At 42.0% G+C, this 21,394-nt stretch overlaps 1 pseudogene; it reads right to left on the reverse strand.

Moving 5' to 3' along the window:
• Positions 1 to 1,565: 1,565 nt before the first annotated feature.
• Positions 1,566 to 16,074, reverse strand: LOC149154234 (uncharacterized; annotated as a pseudogene).
• Between the last annotated feature and the right edge of the window lie 5,320 nt (positions 16,075 to 21,394).

The raw sequence follows: 21,394 nt of genomic DNA on the forward strand, positions 1-21,394 counted from the left end.
ATGTTGATCGGAGATGGTAAGATCATCGCCATAGAGTCTTAATCCTTTTATCTTTACTTGTGATATTATTTCCTTTATGGTATGTCACATCCATTCTTATAAATAACAAATAAGAATAGTAAGAGAGTGTTTCCTTTCTGAATTCATGTGAAAACTTGAATATTGAGGAAGGAGATCCATTGTGCATCACGTAGAAGAAATGGGTTGCAATCAAAGCTCTTAGCCAGTTAATCCAACTACTTGAAAAGCCAAAGTCTATGAGAACACTAAAGATATAATCCCAAATAAATATAACAAATTCCTTATACAAGTCAAGATTAACCGACATTCATGCCTTTTTTATATTTTTTCAATGAGTGAATAACCTTATGGGATACTAATATTTTGTCTAGGATATATTCGCCCTCCACATAACTAGTTTGCTTCATTGAAATTAGATGTCATAGGAGCAAATTTATACAATTTTTAGTGAATTTCAAAATAATATTATATATCACATTACATAAGGATATTTGTTTTAAGTTACCGAGATCTTGGGCATTATCAGACTTGGGAAATAGTTTTAAAATTGTGTCTTTGAAGGTTTGAAATAAAGAGCATGTACTTTGATATTCCTCCAACAGGTCATGGATTTCTTCGCCAAGGAAGTGCCAACAATCCTAGAAAAAATTCTATGGTGTACCCATATAGACTTGGAGTTCTATCTTTTAGCATGGACATTACCTCCTCTTAGAATTTGGCATAGAATGCCTCTCACTTTAAGGCAACATTATGGTCTAGTTGAAGTAGCACTAGGATGTTTTCTATGATCTTCAAAATTTGTCTCCATCGACTTTGATTTGGTTCAATTAAAAGAAATACATAATATATATCAAATTATCGCTCCATATCTTTGTAATATGTGAGATTTTTCCCTGCTTCATCTTTGAGTGGAGATATCTTGTTATCATGTCAGTGTTCGATCATCGATTTATGAAAAAACTTTGTGTTCTCCTCCCCTTCTCAAATCTAGTCGGTTATTGACATTTTCCTCCATAATATTTCCTCATGTTTTTTTCTATCCTCTATTTGTTTGAACAACTCCCCTTCTTTTGTAACCAAATCCTCAATTATTCCCTCCATAAATTTATGTTGTTGAACCTCTTGCATCTCTATCTCCATTTCTTGGTTTTCTTGGAAAATATTCCTTTGATTTTGTTGGGTTGGAGTCTTTGACTATAAAATTTTATCTCTCTATCTGCGCCTTCTGCTACTCATGGAAATCTGAAAGGAGATATGACATCTAGTTTATGCAAGACCAGTTAGCGGCATCGGTGTGGGTCTAAATGAAGACTACCTGTATGCTTTGCCCCAAATTTCATTCATGTTCTTGTGTCTGCATGCATTTTTCGTGAGTTTACATGTGATATAATAGAAAAGCATAATACCGAAAATAAAATGACATTAACATAGGTCATTGCAACCAAATTTAAAACTACGAGGTTCTTTACATTCTAGGTTGTGGCTCCCCTAGAAAAATTTACTACAAAATAAAAATAGTTAACTCCCTAATCCTTTGCACCTTCCTACCAAGAATGCATTGCATATGTGTAACGCGGATTATAATATAAGTGAAATACCAACACATTATCCAAAGACCTATGAGCCAATATGGTTGAATAAAGATAGTTTTCCAATGTGGGTTCATCCTCTGCATCTCTTTTGTACTTGCTTCTCATCTCTAGCCATAGCTCAACCCTTCTTGGAAGCAAATTCTCTCCTTTATTATTCTCCTTTCCCTCTTCTTTGTCTTTTTATTCCTCTTGAACACCTAAATTTCCTTTCTCCTCTTTAATCTTTTGAACTATCATTTCTTCTTATGATTGATGCATCAACGTCTCGGACCAACGCTCTACAAGTCTAGAAAACGCTTGACTAGTTGGATCCTAAAATATCCCAACATAATTGGTGGGCTCCAGTATTGTAGCAATAATGCTACAACTCCTAGAGCTTCCTTCTCTAATTTTATCAACCCGGTAGTTCGTAACAAACTTGGAAGCGACGGTGCTGTATGCACAAGTACTAGCTCTTGTCACAGCTGTCACTTGGTCAGCTGGCACAAGTCCGCTAGGGCTCAAGCCAACTTCTATATGTTCTCAGAAGAAGCTTTCTAAATGATGAATGAAGACTATCTGAAAGGAAATTAACCTACTTTGCAAGAATGAACCGAAAGCCAACCAAACATGGAAACCCTAGTAAACCCTAATCTGACTAGCTTAATCCTTACAATGCAACGATGAGAATGCAACTTCTAACAATGATGCCATTACTTCTAGTGATATGAGATGCATGAATTTAAACTACTTCCATTGAGGAAAACATGTTTTTATATTTTTGCTTAAGTGGTTGGAGTTATTATGATTTTGTTTCTGATTGGGTTTTGACTGTGCAGGGGTAGTTTGAAGGGAAAGAAAGCTTGGGAAAGGTCAGGAGGGCTAGGAGAGGTTCCAGGGGATCCAAAACATCATTCCACAGAAGTCCACAACGTTTTGGTGCTCGGCAACCGAGTTTGCAGGCTTCTACAGGATGTCTGCAGGGGATCCTATAGGAAGCTCGGGATTTCTACAGGAAGTCTGCTAACTTCTACAGGATGTTTTATAGTTGGAGTTTTGGGTGATGGAGAAGTAGAGGAGCTATATGGGTGGATAGGTAGGATGGAAAGGGAGCTTGTGGCTGCTTAGGGACAAAGATATGAGATGGAGAAAGAGTGGGTACAGTTGGTTGGTGAGTAGAAGGGTGGAAGTAACGAAAGGTTAAAAAGATGGAGCTACGTGAAAAGTAGAAGGGTTGGAAGGCAAACGAGCTGAACAGAGGATGGGTAGGTGACTTGGGCGCGGTTGAGAAGAAGAAGAAGATAACAGAGTGATGCAACGCAGTGTAAAGGAAACAAATCTGCACAAAACCGAGAATTCATTCACCTATTCTAAACTATGTTATTAAACCAACGAACAACGATGTAAGCTTCAGAGAGAAATCGTGCATGGTGTTGGAATGAAAAAGTATTGCTCAAGATCAGAATGCATGGACGGTTCTATGACTGAAATGATTGTGTTGCAGCTTGCATGAACGTATAAGACTGCGTTTTTTGGTGGTTGGTACGGTCTACACCCCAATCTCTAAACAGAGATGGCAGTGAGTGCACTGTCAACCTTTTCTTGGAGCTCTAATGAATGCTAATCCTCCTACTCTAATCTAAGCTATTGAAAGCACTTTAACCATGAACTAATCCTACTCAATCACATTAAAGAAATTAAATCAGCAGACTGTGTTTTTCAAATGCATGTCAAAGCAAAGAAATGAAGTGCTGAAAGGAAAGACAAGTAACAATACAAGGAAAAGGAGGTCTATTGCTCTCAGGTTGGGCCCTAACCTAAGAGCTATAGCTCCTCTTAAGAACTCAGAATTGAATCCAAAGCTGCCTGCCTTTATTGAATAATCATGAGTCTAACATCATGCCAAAACTGGCTTACAAAAAGCAAAAACCGAGCTATAGCTCGTGCTTAGAAATTGCAACAATAGTTCAAGGGTTCAAAAAGCTCCTATCAAAGGCTACGGCCTTAATATTTATACATGATGAGGACCATGCTGGCTTCCTCAATTAGTGGAGCTTGGCTGTCCAACTGAAAGTTAAACTGCTGTTCCTGTAGAATCTGTTGGCTGCCTTTAAGCTCGGTGGGGAGAGCTGTTGGAGCTCGGAGTTAGGGTGGAAATCACGAGGAAGGTCATCAAGACTGTGGACAACCTCCCTAAAAACCCGCAATGCCACCTTGGCTGTCTCCTTGTCTCCATTTGCGTGGTCTTTTGCTCCCTTTAATGCCAAAAAACCTGAAATCATCATGTATTAGCCACATAGATATAATGCCTGCCCTTCTTCCTACAAATAACATGAATATACCAAGAAATGAATGCATAAGTGATAAAAGATGAAGGGTTGAGCAAGGTAAGTAGGCCAAATGAGCCCAAATTGTTACCAAAAATTGGGGCTCATCATCACCCCCCAGCTAAAATATTTGCTCATCCTTGAGCAATTTTGCTCCAGCTCCTTGTCCTTGGCCGAGAACTAGGCTCCGGAATACGCTCTTTCTTTCCTACCTTTGGTGGCTCTGCCTGTTCTGCCCTTGGTGGCGATGAGGGTGTCGTTCCTTCCCTCTTCTCTGTTTTCTTGACCTTGGGCTGGGCTTTTGAAGCCGATTGGTCTAACCTTCCTTTCCAAGTAGTTGTTTTTGGGCTCCCCCTCTCGTAGGTGACCGATATCTTCGAGGGGGACTTCTCACTGGGTGAAGTAGGGGCATCCCCTGTAGTGATTTGGCTGCTGGATGGAGGCTGTGGCTTGCCCGTCTTTATTCTGTCACTTCTTCGAGCTTTAAAGTATAGAGGGGTCTCCCTCTTTCTCTTCTCTTTTGGCTTAGGTGGCGTGCTGAGGGCGGCCAGCACAGCTGCTGCCTCCCTTGCTAGGATGTCCGCCTTCTTCTCCTTGGGTTTCACTTTTTCGGGGCTTCCTGTAGAAAACCCTGTTTTAGTCAATTTCGGGCTTCCTGTAGAAGCCTGTTTCTGCTTTCCTGTAGACACAGGTGTCACCACCTTGGCTTGCTTTGCTGCATGAGTTTTGCCTTTTGGTTTGGTTGCGGGTGTTGATGAGGTACTTTTGCTGATGTGGACCTTCTCAGCTTTGTCCGTTCTGCCTTGCAACCTTTTCTCTCTTGCTGACAAGATGGGTGTGTCACCTTTTTCTTTGTCATCCTTTTTCTCATGCTTCCTCCTTTGTTCTTTCTTCTGCACTGTGGTCGGGGTCTTCTGGCCTGTTTCTTTCTTTCCCACGGCCACTGATTCTTTTTCCTCACTGCTAGAGGAACCACTTTCTTCAGTCAACATCCTTATGTCTCCATCTCTTGTCAAATTTATGAATGCTTCCCATGAGAGGGGAACCTTGTATGAATGAAGCGCATCCTCCACGAGAAGTTTGATCAATCCATGGTGGGCTACCTGGTCGGGTATGCCTTCTTTTAACTTTGTGGCACACTCAATTAGAGACTGTAGCAGGAAATAAGGGATGCTCAGTTTGTTTTCTACAGGAAGATCAATCTGGTGCCTTAATTCAGTGAGCAACCGAAAGTGATACCCATACACAATGCTAAAATGGCCTTCACAAGTTATATACTTCATTATCTGCAGGCTAACTTCATTCCATGGTGGCAGCAAACTGGTTCTACGCACCCCATTTTTGTCCTCCGAGAATTCCTCCTCTGGGGGAAAGAATTCTTTCTTGGCCTGCTGGCTCAACTTCCTTTCTTCCTTATCCCATGGCAAACCCATTGGAAGTTCAGTAATTCGACTGATATATTGCGGGGTGAGCTTGTGGCTTAGGCCCCTGAAGTTCACGGTGGCCAATGTTTTAGATTTCGGCCTCAGAGCTTGTAAAAATTCTTCTGCCACTTCGTCGTCATAACCCTGCAATTTGTCACAGAAGGATATCCATTGCACCCGTGTGAAGAGCTCCACTACCTCAAGATTTTCCCTTAACTTGGTTGAATCAGTGGGTTCCCGTCTAATAAACCCACCCGGCATGATGAAAACTGTTGCTTTAACTAGAGGTGGCAAATGCGGAAGAAATTTGGTCTACTGAGACAGAGCGTAGAATTACGCTTCTGTCATGCACATAATCCACGAAGCTTATCTCTGAGGACCTTAACACAGCTTAATTACACTGACATCCTGTAGAACGACAGTTTATGCACAGCAGACAACAATTGCAACAATTTCCTACGACCAGACTGTAGACGACGATTCTGCCACCTTCAAAAGCCAATTGCATGGAGAGTTCAGGTTTACCTTTTTATCTGCCACCTTTTTACGTGAGGAACCCGCCTTCCTGTAGAAACAGCTTTCCTGTAGGAGCAGCGCGCGATTTCTGGGAAAGACTGCAGTTGGTCTGCGCTCTCGGTGTTGCTTCACAGGCGTTCTGATAGCCAAAGGCTCGGCGTATCGAACTGCAGAGGGATCCGGATGATCACTCGAGTTCCAAATGGTGAATGATAAATGCATGGGGCAATCTAGCCGATTAGATTTGAATCGGCGGAATCCGTGGCACAGGGGTGAGCTGTCCCCGCCGGACCGTTGGATGACGTCGTTCCATCATTTGTCTGCGAGTTCACTTACTGCCGCATCATCCCCCAGCAGATCCGCCGCCGTCTCTTCTGCTAAATACGTTTTTTCCCGACGGGATTGCTCTCACGTGTGTGCTGCCCATTCCTTTTGTCACGGCCGCCACCCAAACATCCGACTGGACCATTAACCGGTCGACGTGGCCAGTCAACTGGCCATACAGCCGCTCAACCCATTCACTTCACACTTTGCAAACAATTCAAAGTAAAATTCATGCAATCTGACGGAAGAAAGGGTCGAGACACTTACCTGCGCGGCTGCAACGCGATTTTTCGGTTTTTGGACGATGATGAGTGGATCTATCTGCCGCTGATGAATTTGCACAGGCCCGGAGGTTCATGTTTACAGGCTGCCGACGATGGATTTGATGCTTGGCTGCATGCGCCCGCGTTTTCGTTGCATATGGCCAGCGCTGTGATTGGTGTACACCCTAGCGGGCTTAACTGTTACAGGACTCCCGCAGGATGTCTTGTAACCGTTCTTCCTCCTCGGGTGCATGCTGCACGACGAAGGATTTGGCCTCACGATCACGCTCCCAGAGCTCATGGATGGCTGGGATGGATATGGTATGAGATCTCAGCGCTTTTTCCATTTAAAAATTGCTTTCTCTTTGATAACTCAACGATCTGCTTTGCTGGTGCAGGTAACTTCATTGCATGTCGACAAGGATGGTAGAACGAGGTGACAACAGTGTGCAAGGGTGACAACAATAGCTTGCATGCGTCCGAACCGATCCTTAGTCGTTAGATCTCCTCATAGAATGGATTCTGGGCCGTCCCGAACTTCTACAGGAAGTTTCCTGTAGAAATACAGAGCTTCCTGTAGAAAGTTTGTGTTTCCTGTAGAAAGTCTGCACCTTCCTGTAGAAAATCTGCATCTTCCTGTAGAAAACTCAAGCCGTGATGAAATTGTGCACATACCTTGGAGAAAAGGAGTATTCTTGGAGGAGGTGCTGGTGAGGTCTCCTGACAGCATGATAAGGATCCTTAGCTTTGAGTTGAGAGGCTTCCTCTCCTCCATAGAACACCTGCAACCTGCATGCAATTTCCCATTATGAACTTGCTGTCCTTGCCTTTTTTCATTGTTTTTTCTTTTTTTTCTCTTTTTTCTTTTTTCTCTTTTTTTTGAAAGATAACAGGGGCGCCTCAATGAGGTTTTCACCCTTGCCATCTACCTTAAGCGCCTCAGAGAGGTTTTCACTCAAGGATCTTTTTCAAATCTCCTTTTTTTTTTTGAAAGACGATAGGGGCGCCTCAATGAGGTTTTCACCCCTACCACCTGCCTTGGGCACCTCAGAAAGGTTTTCACCCAAGGATCTTTATTATTTATTTATTTATTTATTATTATTATTTTTTTTATATCTTTCAGGGTATGCCCAAAGGAGAGGCAGAACCCTTCTCTATGACCAACACTGATTTCTCCATAGTTTTGATGAACTCTTGTCTTGAGAGAGGTTTCCTGTAGATCTTCAATCGATGCCCATTGACAAGCATGGGGATGGCTTCCTCATCAATGGTCCGAATAAGAACAGATCCATTGTCCTGACATTTTTCCATTGCATATGGCCCCAGCCATCTGGTTCTCAGCTTTCCCTTGAAATCTTTGTATCTGGAGTCATACAACAGTGCCCAATCTCCTGGCTGGAATTGCTTGTCATTGAGGTGTTGGTCATGCCACACCTTTCTCTGAAGTTGAACCACTTCCGAGTGAAGGAGGGCCTGCATCCGGTGCTTGTCCAGTCCATTCAGCTGCAATAACCTTTCTTGCTGTGCATGGCTGAGATCTAGGTCCAGCTGAGCTGCCATCCTCAAAGTGTTGTATTCAAATTCAATGGACAACAAAGCTTTCTTCCCATAGACCAGCTCATAAGGTGTGAAGCCGGTGGTGGTCTTCCAGGTTGTGTTGTAAGCCCATGTGGCCTCAACCAGGCGATCTGCCCAGTCCTTCCTGCTGCTGCTCACCACCTTAGTCAAGATCCCTTCCAATGCTCTATTGGTGACTTCCACCTGCCCATTTGCTTGAGGGTGATAGGGGGTGGAAGTCCTATGCTTGATCTTGTGATGAGCTAGTAAGTCTTCAACCAGTTTGGATGTGAACTGGCTCCCTTGATCGGTGACCAGCTCTCTTGGGTAGCCAAACTTGTAGAAGATGTTTTATCTTAAGAACTCGGCCACCTTTTCTTCTGTTGCTGCTTTGATTACTTTGGTCTCTGCCCACTTTGTCAGGTAGTCAGTACACACAATGATGTAAGACCTTTGCCTCGAAGGAGGGTTGATTGGACCCACAAAGTCCATACCCCACTTCTCAAATGGATCAAGAGTCACTCGAGGTTGGAGAGGCATCTCATCCCTTTGAGTCGGTTTCCCCATTCTTTGGCATTGGTCACATTGGCTGATATATCTTCTGACATCTTGTTGAAGTGTGGGCCAATAGTAGCCTGCCTACAGGATTTTGAAGGCAGTCCTCTTTGCTGCAAAATGTCCTCCACAAGGCCCATCATGACAGGTGAGGAGGATATCAAAGACTTCCTCCTCCCTTACACAATGCCTTAAGATCTGATCGGGGCCAAGCTTGAACAGATTGCCCCCAATCCAAGTAAATGAGGCACTTTTTCTGATGATTCTGCTCTTCTCTCTTGAAGATAGGTGCGGAGGGAATTGTGCTGAAACAAGGTAGTTTGCTATATCAACAAACCATGGAGAGAGTGCTGAGATAGCAAACAGATGCTCATCGGGCATCTGGTCATCCACTGTTCCATCCTCATCTGCAGACAAATCCAATCTAGATAAAAAATCAGCAACAACATTTTCTTTACCTGGTTTGTCAACAATGGTCAAATCAAACTGCTGCAACAAAAGTAACCATCTAATAATACGAGCATTCACATCTGGTTTATTCATTAAATATCTAATTGCAGCACGGTCAGTATGTACAAATGTTTGATAGCCAGTGATATAATGTCGGAACTTATTCAGTGCATGGACCACAACCAAAAACTCTTTCTCAGTTACAGTGTAGTTCAGCTCAGCTTTGGACAAGTTTTTGCTAACAAAGTAAATGGCATATGGAAGTTTTTGTTCAACTTGTCCTAAAGCTGCACCTATGGCTTTGTTCGAGGCATCAGTGTGGATGTGGAAAGGTAGGGCCCAGTTTGGACCTCTCAAGATTGGGGCTGACACCAACTTGTCCTTTAATTCATTCAAAGCCCTCTGACAATCGTCAGTCCATTTAAACTCCACATCTTTTGCCAACAGGCCAAACAATAGTGAGGCTAGCTTGCTGAAGTCTTTAATGAATCTCTTGTAATACCCTGCTAATCCTAGGAAACTCCGAACATCCCTTACCTTTTGAGGAGGTGGAACCTTCTTGATGAGAGCAATTTTCTTAGGATCCACCTGTAACCCTTGGCAAGAAATGGTATGGCCTAGCACGGTCCCTTCAGTCATCAGGAATTCACATTTTTCAAGACTAAGGGACAGGTTCATCTCAATGCATTTGGTTAGGACTTTTCCCAGATTGGACAATGCTTCCTGGAAGTTGGCCCCATAAGGAGTGAAGTCATCCATATAGATTTCCACTGCATCATGGACCAACTCCGAGAAGATGCTTAAGACAGCTCTCTGGAAGGTAGCAGGAGCATTGCATAGCCCAAAGGGAAGAACTCGGTAGGCAAAGGTACCCCAAGGACAAGTGAAGGTGGTCTTATCTTGGTCTTCCGGGCTGATTTGAATCTGGTTGTACCCGCTAAACCCATCCAGGAAAGAGAAGAACTTCTTTCCTACCAGTCCATCCAACACTTGATCTATGAAAGGTAGAGGGAAATGGTCTTTCTTGGTAGCTTTTTTCAGTTCTCGGTAGTCCACACAGATTCTCCACTTCCCATTCTTCTTGGGAACCAACACCAGAGGGGACACCCATTCACTATCTGAGATGGGGTAAATGAATCCGGCATCCAATAGTTTTTGCAATTCTTCCTTGACAATGTCCTTAAGGGCTGGATTCATTCTCCTCTGAGGTTGTCCAACCGGTTTACAATCCTCTTTGATGTATATGTGATGGGTACAGACCGAAGGATGAACTCCTTTCATCTCCTTATAGCTCCAAGCAAAAGCATCTAGATGGCTGGCCAACAGGCTACACAGCTCCTTTTCCTGGGAAGGAGATAGGGAGGAGCTGATCTTTAACGTTTTCTCAGGGCCGAACTCCACATTTTTGACTCTGGGAGTGACAGGGTTGGTTGTACAAAGATCCACTAAGGTGCTGGCTTGGGCATCCTCCACCAATTTCTCTAAGGATAGTGCACTGGAAGGTGGATTCTGGATCAAGGTCTCAATCAAGTCATCCTTGGTTGGGGGGTCTCTTCTAGTGGTATCTAGGGTGCACAGAGGTGCTAAGTACACTTCATCCTCTTCTCCTTCCTCCAACCAAAGTGGTAAGTCATGCTCTAAGGAGGGTTGGGCAGGAGGGTATAGGACTAGTTGCTTGGACATAGGACCATTTTTGATGGTCATGTTTCCTGCACGACAACTTATGTAAGCATCTGCAGTGGCTAACCAAGGCCTTCCCAGAATAAGAGGATATCCAGTAAGCTTTGCCTTGGGTTGCAGAACCAAGAAATCTGCAGGGTATTCCCAAGAGTCGACAGAGACCAAGACATCCTCCACAATCCCTTCGGGAGTCACAGTGGAGCGATCTGCAAGTTGCAGAACTGTCGAAGTCTTCCTCAAGGAACCCTGAAGATTGAGTTTGAGCATGGTATCCCTGGTCATCACATTAATGGCAGCCCCCAAATCAATCAAGGTGTGAGGTATGATGGTGCCATTGATGTGGACATCTACTACAGGACTCCCAGGATCTAGATACTTTGGGCAGATGACTTGTCCTAACATAAGGTCAGACAGTTGTCCTAAGACATTGATGGTTGAAGCATCTCTCTTTCGCCTGCCTGGGTGTTTGAAACACTTTTCCTTAACCAGTTTGTTATATATTGGCACATCCTTGATGGCTTGGAGAAGTGGTATTTTCACACACAACTGCTTGAGCTCACCCAGAAGCTCATCCTCCTCTGGGTTGGGTTGTGTGGTGGCTGTTAGTCTCTCAGGAAAGGGTGGAATAGCCTTTGGTTCACTTTCCTGTTTATCTTCCTCATCCTCTAGGGGAGGAGGTTGGCAATCCGGAAGAGTCTTTCCAGATCGAAGATTGATCTCCTGGATCTCCACAGCATAAGTAGGGCATGATGTTTCCCCAGTGTATACCTGCTGGGCCTGTCTATTGTTGGGGTTCGGGTTCGGTTGAGCAGGTATTTTAGGTTGCCTTGGAGGAGCAGGAGGTAATGGTTGAGGTTGAACTGGTGGTGGAGGCAAAATGGCAGGAGGAGTGTTGTACTGGGGCCTCCACCCCGACTGAGGTGCATTCCACTGAGGCTGTGGCTGGGCATGTGAGTGATAGGAATGAGTAGTGGGTTGAGTAGGGTACTGAGGTGGGTAAGACCATGGAGGAGGCATAGACCAGGAAGGATGAGCAGGGGGACCCCAGGAAGGCATAGGAGTCGATTGGTTGGGGCTGTAATAAGCTTGGGGTTCCCCTTGCATCCCCTGCTGGTAAGGTCTAGGTCCTTGTGGCCTTCTTTGGTTGAGGAAATAGAGAGGTTCAGTGGGAGCTTCTGTCCCTTGGTACATGGCTTTAAATCCAGGTAAGGTTGGACATTGGTTTGTGGGATGGTCCTCCTCACAAACGAAACACACTTCAACTGAATGCAATGGGCATTCGTTCTTAGGGTGTCTCCTTGTACATCTAGGGCAGAAGATAGCCAAGGCTCTCTCAGCTTCTTCCTTCTTCTGCTGGATCCTGAATGTGTCCAGCTGCATGGCAATGGTCTGTCTCACCTCACTCTTAAGATCTTCTAATTGATTTGCAAACTCATGTTTGGAGAAAGGGACACCAGCTGAGAGGAGGTTTCATCTACCTCGTTTCCGAGCTGCCCTGGAGTGGTTTCTAAACACAGTCTTGATGTCCTCATAAGGCAGTTGGTAAATATCCCCCCCAGCTAACATGTGAAGGGTATCTAAGAGGTCTTCAGGGACTCCTCGGAGCAGGACCAACTTGAGGGATTCAGGGTCAAGTGTGCACCTGGCCCGCTTATAGCTAAGCTGGAACCTCTCCTCATAATCCTCTAAGGACTCATCATTTCCCATGGTCATCCGAAAGATTTCTCCCTTGGTTTCCTTGGACCTACAGTAGTCCCGGTATTTGGTATTGAAAGCTTGCTGCATCTGAGCCCAAGTAGTGATACTATTCCTAGGTAAGCCCATGAACCAGCGTAATGCTGCATCCTTAAGAGTTGAAGGGAAGAGTTTCAGCTTCTGCTCATCTTCAGTATAGTCATAGGTTCTACAAAGGACAACAAACTCAAACAGGAAGGTATCAGGATCTTCAGTAGTCAGTCCATGGAAGTGAGGTAGAGCGGAGGGACTAATGTTTTTCATTTTCATGTCTCCATTGGTCTCTCGGATGGGGAAGGCACCTTCTATCCTCTCATCTTCTCCTCTATTTTCAGCCATAGCTTCAGATGGGATGGTCTCTAATTCTTCTTCTGCTATAGGATCTTCGTATATCTCAGGAGGTTCACCTATAGGTTCTTCTGGATCACTGTCACCAAAGAAGAGAGAAGGGTGACTCAGTGATGTGGTGGGGGTGTTGGGTAAGAATTTGCCTGTTTTATCTTGATTCCTACGAGGCATGAAATGGAAGGACTTTTTTTTTTTTGATTGCTTTTGTCTTTTTTTCTTTGGTACCTGCAAAACTGAAACAGATTGATCTACAACTAACTATCTTACTGAAATAAAGATGCCGAATTGAATTGAAAGCAGGAAAGAACTAATCTACTTTGCTCAAATGAAATTGCAGGAATGGAAATGCTAGTCTACGCTTGCAGAATTGAAATGCTAATCTACGCTTGCAGAATTGAAATTGCGGAATTGAAAGGCTAATCTATGAAAGCAGGAAATGTCTATGCTACTTTTGCAGAATGGAAATGAAATAAACTACTTGGCAGAAGGCAAGAGTAAGAAAGTAGAAGAAAAGCAACAATTACTAATACTCTGACGCTTCCCCGGCAACGGCGCCAAAAAGATGGTGGGCTCCAGTATTGTAGCAATAATGCTACAACTCCTGGAGCTTCCTTCTCTAATTTTATCAACCCGGTAGTTCGTAACAAACTTGGAAGCGACGGTGCTGTATGCAGAAGTACTAGCTCTTGTCGCAGCTATCACTTGGTCAGCTGGCACAAGTCCGCTAGGGCTCAAGCCAACTTCTATATGTTCTTAGAAGAAGCTTTCTAAATGATGAACGAAGACTATCTGAAAGGAAATTAACCTACTTTGCAAGAATGAACCAAAAGCCAACCAAACATGGAAACCCTAGTAAACCCTAATCTGACTAGCTTAATCCTTACAATGCAACGATGAGAATGCAACTTCTAACAATGATGCCATTACTTCTAGTGATATGAGATGCATGAATTTAAACTACTTCCATTGAGGAAAACATGTTTTTATATTTTTGCTTAAGTGGTTGGAGTTATTATGATTTTGTTTCTGATTGGGTTTTGACTGTGCAGGGGTAGTTCGAAGGGAAAGAAAGCTTGGGAAAGGTCAGGAGGGCTAGGAGAGGTTCCAGGGGATCCAAAACATCATTCCACAGAAGTCCACAACGTTCTGGTGCTCGGCAACCGAGTTTGCAGGCTTCTACAGGATGTCTGCAGGGGATCCTACAGGAAGCTTGGGATTTCTACAGGAAGTCTGCTAACTTCTACAGGATGTTTTATAGTTGGAGTTTTGGGTGATGGAGAAGTCGAGGAGCTGTATGGGTGGATAGGTAGGATGGAAAGGGAGCTTGTGGCTGCTCAGGGACAGAGATATGAGATAGAGAAAGAGTGGGTACAGTTGGTTGGTGAGTAGAAGGGTGGAAGTAACGAAAGGTTAAAAAGATGGAGCTACGTGAAAAGTAGAAGGGTTGGAAGGCAAACGAGCTGAACAGAGGATAGGTAGGTGACTTGGGCGCGGTTGAGAAGAAGAAGAAGATAACAGAGTGATGCAACGCAGTGTAAAGGAAACAAATATGCACAAAACCGAGAATTCATTCACCTATTCTAAACTATGTTATTAAACCAACGAACAGCAATGTAAGCTTCAGAGAAAAATCGTGCATGGTGTTGGAATGAAAAAGTATTGCTCAAGATTAGAATGCATGGACGGTTCTATGACTGAAATGATTGTGTTGCAGCTTGCATGAACGTATAAGACTGCGTTTTTTGGTGGTTGGTACGGTCTACACCCCAATCTCTAAACAGAGATGGCAGTGAGTGCACTGTCAACCTTTTCTTGGAGCTCTAATGAAGGCTAATCCTCCTACTCTAATCTAAGCTATTGAAAGCACTTTAACCATGAACTAATCCTACTCAATCACATTAAAGAAATTAAATCAGCAGACTGTGTTTTTCAAATGCATGTCAAAGCAAAGAAATGAAGTGCTGAAAGGAAAGACAAGTAACAATACAAGGAAAAGGAGGTCTATTACTCTGAGGTTGGGCCCTAACCTGAGAGCTATAGCTCCTCTTAAGAACTCAGAATTGAATCCAAAGCTGCCTGCCTTTATTGAATAATCATGAGTCTAACATCATGCCAAAACTGGCTTACAAAAAGCAAAAACCGAGCTGTAGCTCGTGCTTAGAAATTGCAACAATAGTTCAAGGGTTCAAAAAGCTCCTATCAAAGGCTACGGCCTTAATATTTATACATGATGAGGACCAAGCTGGCTTCCTCAATTAGTGGAGCTTGGCTGTCCAACTGAAAGTTAAACTCTTGTTCCTGTAGAATCCATTGGCTGCCTTTAAGCTTGGTGGGGAGAGCTATTGGAGCTCGGAGTTAGGGTGGAAATCACGAGGAAGGTCATCAAGACTGTGGACAACCTCCCTAAAAACCCGCAATTACACCTTGGCTGTCTCCTTGTCTCCATTTGCGTGGTCTTTTGCTCCCTTTAATGCCAAAAAACCTGAAATCGTCATGTATTAGCCACATAGATATAATGCCTGCCCTTCTTCCTACAAATAACACGAATATACCAAGAAATGAATGCATAAGTGATAAAAGATGAAGGGTTGAGCAAGGTAAGTAGGCCAAATGAGCCCAAATTGTTACCAAAAATTGGGGCTCATCAATAATCATGATGAAAAGGGGAGCTATATCCCTCATTACATCTTTAGAGAAATATTTTCCATCATGAATAAACCTCTCCATGTACATAAGCATTGGTTCTTATTTGTACCCGTGTGTAAGTTCTTCTCCTCTGTTGTTGGATTTAGAATAATTTTAAGATGCCTTAAATGCCAATTGACAACATAATCATATTTAAGCACCTCAAACTCCTAAAGCACTTTATTTTTTGACTTGGAGCCATAGGGTTCTAGGAAAGTAGCAGGATCTATAGAGAGTAGAGTGGCTAATATATATTTGACCTCTAGGGATGAAATGGGCCCCTCTCTAATGTGCATGGTCTATGACAAATGGAGGTATGAGAGATTTGATAACCTCTTTGACATCTTCTGTAGAACATCTTCCTCCAATCGATCCCTATTAGCTTCTAATTCCCGATAGATGGATATAAAACCCTTCTATGGATTTTGCCCACAACTTCCTCTACCAAGTCTTGTGCTACTATTTTTTATTCTACCTCTCCTCTTTAGTGTGAATTAGGTATAATTTTTATGAGAAAAATATTGTAGAGGCCATTGTTTGGATGCATATAAACCCATGGAGAACATGAAAATACATGGCTTGTTGTGCTCCTTGTCACTATTTTCACAAGTTCTCCCATTGTGCGGTCTTATGGAGTGGGTGTCCATCCTTATGGTCAATGTTCATACCAAGGAGTCGCCCTTCATGATAAATATGTGCACCATGCTCGTCATCATACACGTCATTCCTCTTCCATGTAGTATCACCACATTATGGAGTGTGTGGTCTCACTCTTTAGAATACATGCACTTATGACCCCCACTTCCACATGCCAAGGCCTAACAACACCCTAACACATATTTATAAAAAAGAATTCCTCAACTTCGCTGCTAGTCTCAAAACAACACCCTTCATTACAAGATGCGACCTCATATCGTTGTGAATAGTGAGGACACATAGTGAATCAATTATCTCCTCCTCTAACTTTGCATCATCTGTGCACTACAGTAAAGAGATAAGCTTCACATCATATTATTTTGCTTTTACAACATGGAGACCTTCACTACATTGTTCTAAAATAGTTATTGTAGCTATGACATTAATTTAAGGCCCTTTATCTTCATCTTGACTTTTGAGGCATTGCAAAAGTCTTTCCACCATTTGAGGTGTCTCTACAACAACTATATAATGATGGATACTTGCATTCATGAATGTAGTAAGAGCAACACAAGCATTTCTCCAAACATGAAAAGACCCTCCATTTTCCAATAGTGATGATAATTGAGCTACTTCTGGTACTAAATAAGGCTTTGCACTAATGTAAGATCCCTAGTGAAAATTCCATGTAAAAATATATATAATGACCATGGAGATGGGACACGCATTTCAAGCTAAATTGTGGGGGAAACATCCTAATGGGTGTTGATTTGGTTTATTATGGCTAAGGAAATTGGCTAAGGCAATGGCTAAGGCTTTGGAAAGGAAAAATGGCATTTTTGGCACATTTATTTATGAAAATAAAGGAAATTATGAGAAAAAGAAGGTGAAATATCATAGGTTACATGTGAGGAGGAAAATGAAGGAAAATAATAGAAAATGAAGAAAATAGAGACCTAATTAATAAAAAGGCTTATGAGGATCAGTTGGCAAGCTCTTAGTCAGTATAAGCTCTTGGTTCAAGCTTTTGGTTAGTTCAGTTTTGGAGCTCTCTCCTTATTCTCTCTCTCTCTCTCTCTCTCTCTCTCTCTCTCTCTCATACCCTTGGAGACTTAGAGTTTCCTTGGAGCACTCTTGGAGGGTGTGGCGTACTTGGATTTTTGGAGCAAGAAGGAAAAGGAAGAGTAGGAAAGTGCAAGAGGACATTGGGATCATCAGCTATAACGAGATTTTCTTGCAAGTACCAAGTTGCTTGTATGTTTTCCTCACTAGTTTTGGCATGCATGGCACATGCATGTGGTTTCTTGGTTATGATCTGTCATTGGCATGGAGGATGGTTGGTATTGATAATGGAATGACTATCCTTTCCATTTCCTAGATAGTCATGGAGTTCGTGGGTTTATTTTCATTGTTGTGTTTTTGGTTGATTCTCATTTTTCTTTAGCTTGGGCTGAGTTATTAGTCCCGTAGCCTTGGTTGGAAAAATAATCTAGAGCCCTATAATGGCTTGGTTTGATTTATTAGTATTGGAGCCTTGGTTGGCCAAACGCTCTAGAGCCCTGTAACAACTTGGATTGAGTTATTAGTCTTGGAGCCTTAGTTGGATAAATGCTCTGGAGCCCTTGGTGGGTTGAGTTATAGTCCTAGGGCCTTGGTTGGAAAAACAATCTCGAGCCCTGTATAAGTTGTGGGTTGAGTCACTAGTCGTAGAGTCTTGATTGGATAAATGCTCTGGAGACTGGTAAAAGTTGCGGGTTGAGTTACCAGTCCTGGAGCCTTGGTTGGACAAATGCTCTGGAGCCCTAGAAGGCTTGGATTGAGACCAATATGATAATGGTTTTGTGATGTCTGACCGTGAGGTGGAATCACTGTTTGATGGGTTGAGGTGGATGGCGTCTCGAAGCCCTGGATGAGTTTTGATTAATGTGTTCTATGAGATCCCACATTCATTCTTGGAATATGGCACATGGGTGAATCGCTGAAGAGATATTTGGCTCAACCATTCTACGGTCGGATGGAATGTGGAAGTCCCATCCCAAGTTGGATTTTGCATCATCAATTTCTCCTTATTTCTATGAGCATTATACTAGAGTATATGAGGTTTATATGGGGGTGAGTATAAGGAATTGGGGCCAATGAAAGGTATTGAAACCTTATATGAAATTCTTAGCTATAAGAGGTATCCTTTCATCAAAAAAGGTATTGGATATAAGAAAAGTCATAAGACCTCCAAGATATAATTAAGAACAAAGCCAATAGAAAATGAAAATGGAGAAAATCCAAAAGTTTATGTTAAGTTTCTTAGGAGCTCTTTCAACAACGAAAGTAGCACCATGAAAGAAGATGAAAACTAGCATAGATCTGCCTTTTCTAAAGTGGTGTATTAGAAATGAAAGAAGCACTACGACATGAGATGAATACCAACAATGATTTGATTTTCCTCACAATATCAACAAGAATGAATTTAGAAGAGTTTCTCCACCAAGAAGGCCTTTCACATCTTAGTATCAAATTTTGTTCTTTGGCTATTTTTTTTCCTTTTAATAGATGTGGTCATAAAGAAATAAATTTTACATCTTAACTGAATTTGTGAGAAATATAAATAGAGGATATTATACAACTTTAAAGAATGGTTTTATGAGAAAAAAAACTAGAACTCTTAATGAAGGCAATGTTAGAAGATATAACTCATTTTCTCCCCTACTGGATCATATTGAATGTCACAAGTGTAATATCTATGAGAACAAAGCATGTGATTGTACAAGCATCATGATAATTTTTCCTAAGTGTTGATGGTTCTATATGTTGCCAACAATGTAAATGGATCTCCCCGATGTGAAGTCCCAATTAGACCTCACACTGTTTGGTGTAGGAGTCCCATCCAATCCTATGATCTGTCCATCGTTGGAATGGTTTTTCAAGATATTCCTTGGTTACAATCAAACATAAGAGAACACAACACCTCCTTGGGGCAGAAATAATGTGAGATTTTTGAGACACCTAATGTATGGTATATGAGGGAGACTTCCACGGCCAGTAAGAGAAATGAGCCACTGGTTAGAAAAGTAATAATACTATCCTAAAGGGGTACCCAAGGATAAAGAGAAAGACTTGTTGAATACCTGCAAATTAGTCCACTTAATAAACAATAATCATTAAAGCATAAAAGCAGTCATTCAATAATAGCCATAGCTAAGAAATGAATTAGTTCATTAACTTAGTATGTGATTCAAACAACATAAACCTTAAACATAACCAGAATAGTCCAACTACATCTATGATACATGTATGAAGAAGTCACGACTCATTGAGCTTATGAATAAAAGTGTAAGATCCAAACTACACTGCTACATGAATGAGACATTGTATCCAATTGTGGAACATGAAGCCACAACTTGCTTCTCCAAAGAATGATATATCTCCTATGTATTACAAGAGAATCCAAGGCAAGACCTCTAGAATTCAAGCCTTCCACTTGAATTATGAGGAGCTATTTATAACAAGTAACAATGACCTTTGAGCTTCCTCATGACTCTTTGAATTTTATGACTATTCATATTCTATACACGACTCATTACAGTCCAATGTGTGATTGTTCACATTCTGCATGTGTCCCTTGGACTTCATTACATAGCATTTATTAGATAAGACAAATTATAAATGAGATGCTGACTATATAAAACAAAATTGATAATGGAAAAAAGACTCATCAAATGGAAAATTCATTTGCTTCTACATGGAGCTCAGCTGTAATGTAAGTGTGCCAAGCTTTGAACTTTGTTGAGATGTCTTTGACCCAAACTTGCAAGTCCCTAATGTAGTGCATCTTAACCTCCAATGCCTTCATCAATATGTTCTTGGATTTTGATTGTAAATTATTCTACAACCGTGAAATATTCATATGATCTTTGACCGGTGCAATGGTGTACTATAGAATAATGTCTTTGGTTACTTCTAAGCCTTCTCATTTCGTTGCGTTCTTGATCTGCTCAATGTATTACTGGCTCTCCAGGAATATGATCTCCCTGTCTCTTATTGTTTCAAGTGTACCAATAGAAGGCATCCCATGCTTTTGTGTTATAGACCCAAAAGCATAGTGCAGTCGATTATATGCAGCAATAGTACTAATATATTATTCTCCAGGGCGCATGTAGTTCTGGTGATGGAGTTTCAACTAAACTCTATTGATTTTTGTGGCAGTCCTGTCTCTTGTCCAAATGTTGTGGGGCATCTGCATACTTGGAAGTCCATTCTTAAAGATGATCAAATGCTCTTTTTTATACCTTCAGGAGTTTCACCACTTCCTATGCCTTCTTCTGTATGCCAACAAGATGAGACACCACTTTTTGTAGAAGAATCATCTCATCATATAATCGTGCCATGGTGTTCTCCATTGGCCCCAATTCCTCCACCATGGCTAACTTCCACTCGGCAGTGCTAAAGCTTTGTGATGAGAACCATTGATCCTCTGCTGCAAGATGTTCCACCTATTGCTTCACTGAAAAATTTATCTTCTCAACATGACATTCTCATTTAACAAATACTCAAATTATCCCGTGTCATTGTAGTGAATGAAACATTTTCTGCCATAATAGCTCTATGATTCCTTATGGTGTTGGAGGTTAACACCTTCTCTATGGAAACTAAGACTGGGTTCTAAGGATCATTTAGGAAATATATTTTCCTTTGTTGCATGATCATTTTCTTCAAATGATCAAATATTACATTGCATACATCCATGACTCTGACAGTTAGTGTCAGCTCATGGAGTTTTGATTCTCATTTCCCCACATTGAAGATGAACATCTGTAAGCAGAGGTTCTTCTAGAGTGGTTAGTTCATCATTCATGGGTTGGATGGTATCTTCTTCCTCTAACTCTTCTTTTTCCATTTCCTGATTCAACTACTCTTATTCCTACCTCTACATTACTTCATCCTCCTAGGACTACCTCTATTGTTATTCCTTGATCCTTCTCCTCTCTTCTTTTTCTTCTTGTTGCTTCTGGAGAAAATCATCTTACTTCATATTCTCCTCTTCTTATTCTACATCTCTCCTCTCCTACTCTACTTGAATAGCTCCTAAGTTTAAAGGATTGACTTTCCATTTCTTCCTAATCTTGCCTATTGAGGCATATCTAATACTTTTTGTGGGTGCTACTTTCTTTGCTTGAGGTTTTATCTCCTCCTCTCCTGCACCTTCAAGTCTTGAGTTGGTGGATTGTGGGATGAACTAGTCTTGATTTTTGAATGTGTCTTCATGTTTCCATTTTACTAGTTCTTTATGTTCTCATCTTCTATTGTGG

The sequence above is a fragment of the Pinus tabuliformis genome, chromosome 9 (genome assembly GCF_031772625.1).
Source record: "Pinus tabuliformis cultivar Carrire ecotype Pingquan chromosome 9, CPIR1, whole genome shotgun sequence".
NCBI lineage: Eukaryota > Viridiplantae > Streptophyta > Pinopsida > Pinales > Pinaceae > Pinus > Pinus tabuliformis.